Below are 6,412 nucleotides of genomic sequence, written 5' to 3'. Positions count from 1 at the left end.
TGTAGAAAAGGCAGAGGAACCAGAGATCAAATTGCCAACATCCGCTGGATCATGGAGAAAGCAAGAGAGTTCCAGAAAAACATCTGTTTCTGCTTCATTGACTATGCCAAAGCCTTTGACTGTGTGGATCACAATCAACTGTCGAACATTCTGAAAGAGATGGGAATACCAGAACACCTGACCTGCCTCTTGAGAAACCTGTATGCAGGTCAGGAAGCAACAGTCAGAATTGGTCATGGAACAACAGACTGGTTCCAAATAGGAAAAGGAGTACGTCAAGGCTGTATATTGTCACCTTGCTTATTTAACTTCTATGCAGAGTACATCATGAGGAACGCTGGGCTGGAAGAAGCACAAGCTGGAATCAAGATTGCTGGGAGAAATATCAGTAACCTCAGATATGCAGATGACACTACCCTTATGGCAGAAAGTGAAGAGGAACTAAAAAGCCTCTTGATGAACGTGAAAGAGGAGAGTGAAAAGGTTGGTTTGAAGCTCAACATTCAGAAAACAAAGATCATGGCATCTGGTCCCATCACTTCATGGGAAATAGATGGAAAAACAGTGGAAACAGTGTCAGATTTTATTTTGGGGGGCTCCAAAATCACTGCAGATGCTGATTGCAGCCATGAAATTAAAAGACGCTTACTCCTTGGAAGGAAAGTTATGACCAACCTTGATAATATATTAAAAAGCAGAGACATTACTTTGCCAACCAAGGTCCGTCTAGTCAAGGCTATGGTTTTCCCCGTGGTCATGTATGGATGTGAGAGTTGGACTGTGAAGAAAGCTGATGGCCAAAGAATTGATGATTTTGAACTGTGGTGTTGGAGAAGACTCTTGAGAGTCCCTTGGACTGCAAGGAGATCCAACCAGTCCATTCTAAAGGAGATCAATCCTGGGTGTTCATTGGAAGGACTGATGCTAAAGCTGAAACTGCAGTACTTTGGCCACCTCATGCGACAAGTTGACTCACTGGAAAAGACTCTGATGCTGGGAAAGGTTGGGGGTGGGAGGAGAAGGGGACGACAGAGAATGAGATGTCTGGATGGCATCACCGACTCTGTGGACATGAGTTTGAGTGAACTCCGGGAGTTGGTGATGGACAGGGAGGCCTGGCGTGCTGTGATTCATGGGGTCGTGGAGAGTCGGACACGACTGAGTGACTGAACTGAACTGAACTGAACTGAAGAGATTTGATATTAAAAGTTCTCATCACAAGAAAAAAAATTGTAACTAAGTGTAGTGATAAATGTTGACATATTGTGGTAATTATTTCACAATAAATAAAAACATTAAATCATTAGTTGTACACCAGAAACTAATATAATGCTGTATGTCAATTACATTCCAATTTAAAAAAGAATTCAGGCCTGTACATTTGAGTATTTTCCCAAAAAAAAATGAACAAAAATGTTTCAAACTTGTCTAAATTTCAAATAATTCATAAAAACTAAAAATAATTCTTGGCTATTCTCATAAATTTATTCTGCTGCCACCTGGTTTTCCACCGGTAAACTTTAGAATCAGTATGACATAATCCAAAAAGAAAGTCATAATCCAAAGAAAATCTCGCATGGATTTTGTTTATAAATTGCATTAAGTAGAAACTTGCAGCACATAGAAAGTGTATAAAATAGATATCAGAAATGACATCTGTACAATATAGAATCTTCTCATTCAGAAATAGAATATTTTTGTAAATTTATTCCCATGTTCTTTTCTATCCTTGAGTTCAGTTTTATAGTGCTGTTACTACAGTCTTGAATATTTCTGATTCAGTTTATTCTTAGTGAGTTTTATCATTTTTTTTAACCATTTTGTTGTTGTTGTTGTAAGCGGACTATTTTCCCCCATTTTAATTTCTATCTGATTATTTCTGAGAGGTAGGAATACAAATTGATTTTTGGATATTTATTTTGTGTCCATGACAACTTACTGAATTCTTTTTCTAATTCTAATATTTCGTTGATTTTCTCGGTTCTCCTAAGTAGATAATCTCATCATCTGAAAAAATAACATGATTACCATCATTTAAAAATACTTATCCCTCTTATTGCAATGGGCATGATGTCTAGTTCAATATTGACTAATATTGATATTAATAGTGGGAATGGTGGCAATGAACAAACGAAGACTTAAATTTAAAATATAATTTGTTCTTTAGTCACTAAGTTGTGTCCAACACCTTGTGACCCCATGAACTGTAGCCCACCAGGCTCCTCTGTCCATGGTGTTTCTCAGCAAAAATACTGGAGTGGGTAGCCATGCCCTTCTCCAGGGGATCTTCCCAAGCCAGGGATTGAACCCGAGTCTCCTGTGTTATAGGTGAATTCTTTACCACTGTGCCACAAGGGAAGCCCCAAAAACATAATACCATTTACAATTGCTGCAAAGAAAATGAAACAATTATGTATAAATTTAATAATACATGTATAGTACTTATATACTGAGCACTACAAAACATTGAGGAAAAGAACCAGAGAAGACTCAACATAGTAAAGGTTTGATATACAGATATCAAACACTTGATATCCACAAAAGTATATACAAAAGTATATCCACACTTTGATGTACAGATTGATACAATTCTTTAAAAAATTCCAGCAATATTATAGATATAGACAAGATTATTCTAAAATTTATATGGAAAGGCAAAAGAACTAGAATAGCTAAAAACAACTTTGAAAATGAATGACATGGGAGGAATCACTCTACCAAATTTCAAGGAATCAAAAATGTGATGTTGGGTAGAAAATAAACACGCAGATCAACAGAACAAAATAGAAAACCCAGAAATAGTCGCACACTTTTTTTTTTTACAAAATTACAGAAGTAATTCAGTAGAAGAAGGATTCTTATGAAATTTTGCTGAAGCAACTGGATATCCATAGGCTCCCCCAAAAGAACATGTGCATGCTAAGTTGCTTCGGTTGTGTCCGACTTTGTGTGACCCCATGGACTGTAGCCTGCCAGGCTCCTCTGTCCGTGGGATTCTCCAGGCAAGAATACTGGAGTGGGTTGCCATGCCTTCCTCCAGGGGATCTTCCCGACCCAGGGATTGAACACATGTCTCTTATGTCTCCTGCACTGTCAGGTGGGTTCTTTACCACTAGCCCTACCTGGGAAGCCCCCTAAATCTGATACCTAACCAAAAGGTAATTCAAATGGATCATAGATTTAAATGTAAAACAAAAAAATTTAAAACTGGGCATGCTGAAGAGTTCATAAACATGACACTGAAAACGCAAACCACTAAAAAATAGATAAATTAGACTTCATCAAAATTTTTAAGTTTCATTCTGCAAGAGCACTTGCTGAGAGGATAATCATAGGGTTCAATATGAAGATTAACATTCTTAGGGCCAGGCACTGGGATTTAGTTTATTATTAAAAAGAAAGCTTGTTGAGCTTAACTTTAGTGGCAGGAAGGAAGGAACAGTGAAACAAGGACTATATAGAAGTAATCAATTCTAGTCCACTGACCCATTTCCAAATGTGGAGAGGAGAGAAGAGATTATAAAATTGTAGTGGCTTATACATATATAAAAATTATCTGAGAAGACAAATGAATGTCTCTTAAACATCTGAAAACTTCTTTCATAAATAAACACATACAATCCAGCAATCGCACTCCTGGGCATACACACCGAGGAAACCAGAATTGAAAGAGACACATGTACTCCAATGTTCATAGCAGCACTGTTTATAATAGCCAGGACATGGAAACAATCTAGATGTCCATCTGCAGACGAATGGATAAGAAAGCTTTGGTACATATACACAATGGAGTATTACTCAGCCATTAAAAAGAATGCATTTGAATCAGTTCTAATGAGGTGGATGAAATTGGAGCCTATTATCCAGAATGAAGTAAGCCAGAAAGAAAAATACCAATACAGTATACTAACACATATATATGGAATTTAGAAAGATGATAATGATAACCCTGTATATGAGACAGCAAAAGAGACACAGATGTGTAGAACAGTCTTTTGGACTCTGTGGGAGAGGGCGAGGATGGGATGGTTTGGGAGAATGGCATTGAAACATGTATATTATCATATGTGAAATGGATCGCCAGTCCAGGTTCGATGCATGAGACAGGATGCTCAGGGCTGGTGCACTGGGATGAACCAGAGGGATGGGATGGGGAGGGAGGTGGGAGGGGGGTTCAGGATGGGGAACACATGTACACCCAGGGCGGATTCATGTCAATGTATGGCAAAACCAATACAAAAATGTAATTAGCCTCCAATTAAAATAAATAAATTTTTAAAAAAAGAAGTGCTCAAAACATGTTAAAAGAGACACAAGAGCCAACTAAAAGAGCTCTCAATAACCAAAGTTGGAACAATCTAAGCAACAAGATAATAATGTAATATTGGAGTACAACCAAAGAATAAAATAAATATTCATTAGTCCATAAAAAAATTTAAAAAAAAAGAAATAAACGCATAAAGTGAAATATTCCATAAAGCAAAAGGCATAGGAGAAAAGGAAAGATATACTCATTTGAATGCAGAGTTCCAAAGAATAGCAAGGAGGGATAAGAAAGCCTTCCTCAGTGATCAATGCAAAGAAATAAGGAAAACAATAGAATGGGAAAGACTAGAGATCTCTTCAAGAAAATTAGAGATACCAAGGGAACATTTCATGCAAAGATGGGCACAATAAAAGAAATGGTATGGACCTAACAGAAGCAGAAGATATTAAGAAGAGGTGGCAAGAATACACAGAAGAACTATACAAAAAAGATATTCATGACACACATAACCATGATGGTGTGATCACTCACCTAGAGCCAGACTCCCTGGAATGCTAAGTCAAGTGGGCCTTAGGAAGCACCGCTACGAACAAAGCTAGTGGAGGTGATGGAATTCCAGTTGAGCTATTTCAAATCCTAAAAGATGATGCTGTGAAAGTGCTGCACTCAATATGCCAGCAAATTTGGAAAACTCATCAGTGGCCACAGGACTGGAAAAGGTCAGTTTTCAATCCAATCCCAGAGAAAGGCAATGCCAAAGAATGCTCAACCTACTGCACAATCGCACTCATCTCACACGCTAGCAAAGTAATTCTCAAAATTTTCCAAGCCAGGCTTCAACATTACATGAACCATGAACTTCCAGATGTTCAAGCTGGTTTTAGAAAAGGCAGAGGAACCAGAGACAAATTGCCAACATCCGTCGGATCATCAAAAAAGCAAGAGAGTTCCAGAAAAACATCTATTTCTGCTTTATTGACTATGCCAAAGCCTTTGACTGTGTGGATCACAACACTGTGGATAATTCTTAACAGATAAGAATACCAGACCACCTGACCTTCCTCTTGAGAAATTTGTATGCAGGTCAGGAAGCAACAGTTAGAACCAGACATGGAACAACAGACTGGTTCCAAATCGGGAAAGTACGTCAAGGCTGTATATTGTCACCTTGCTTACTGAACTTATATGCAGAGTACAGAATGCAAAATGCCGGGCTGGATGAAGCACAAGCTGGAATCAAGATTGCTGGGAGAAATATCAATAACCTTAGATATGCAAATGACACCACCTTTATGGCAGAAAGTGAACAGGAACTAAAGAGCCTCTTGATGAAAGTGAAAGAGGAGTGAAAAAGTTGGCTTAAAACTCAACATTCAGAAAACTAAGATCATGACATCTGGTCCCATCACTTCATGGCAAATAGATGGGGAAACAATCGAAACAGTGACAGACTTTATTTATTTGGGCTCCGAAATCACTGCATATGGTGACTGCAGCCATGAAATTAAAAGAGGCTTACTCCTTGAAAGGAAAGCTATGACCAACCTAGACAGCATATTAAAAAGCAGAGACATTACTTTGCTGACAAAGGTCTGTCTAGTCAAAGCTATGGTTTTTCCAGTAGTCATGTATGGATGTGAAAGTTGGACCATAAAGAAAGCTGAGCGCCTAAGAATTGATGCTTTTGAACTGTGGTGTTGGAAAAGACTCTTGAGTGTCGCTTGGACTGCAAGGAGATCCAATCAGTCAATCCTAAAGGAAATCAGTCCTGAATATTCATTGGAAGGACTGATGCTGAAGCTGAAATTCCAACACTTTGGCCTCCTGATGCAAAGAGTTGACTCATTAGAAAGGACCCTGATGCTGGGAAAGATTGAAGGCTGGAGGAGAAGGGCCAACAGAGGACAAGATAGTTGTATGGCATCACCAACTTGATGCACATGAGTTTGACCAAGCTCTGCGAGTTGGTGATGGACAGGGAAGCTTGGTATGCTGCAGTCCATGGGGTCACAAAGAGTCGGACATGATTGAGAGACTGAACTAAACTGAAAGAAACACATGAATTTCAAGAGCAATACCTTTTCACTTATTAGTCAGGCAAATGTTCATACTTCCTAACAGTCTGCTGGCAAGACTGTGGTGTCA

The sequence above is a fragment of the Moschus berezovskii genome, chromosome X (genome assembly GCF_049115385.1).
Source record: "Moschus berezovskii isolate FMDL1 chromosome X, NW_MosBer_1.0, whole genome shotgun sequence".
NCBI classification, from domain to species: Eukaryota; Metazoa; Chordata; class Mammalia; order Artiodactyla; family Moschidae; genus Moschus; species Moschus berezovskii.
The sequence above is the reverse complement of the archived record's forward strand: the minus strand, read 5'-3'. Positions refer to the sequence as shown.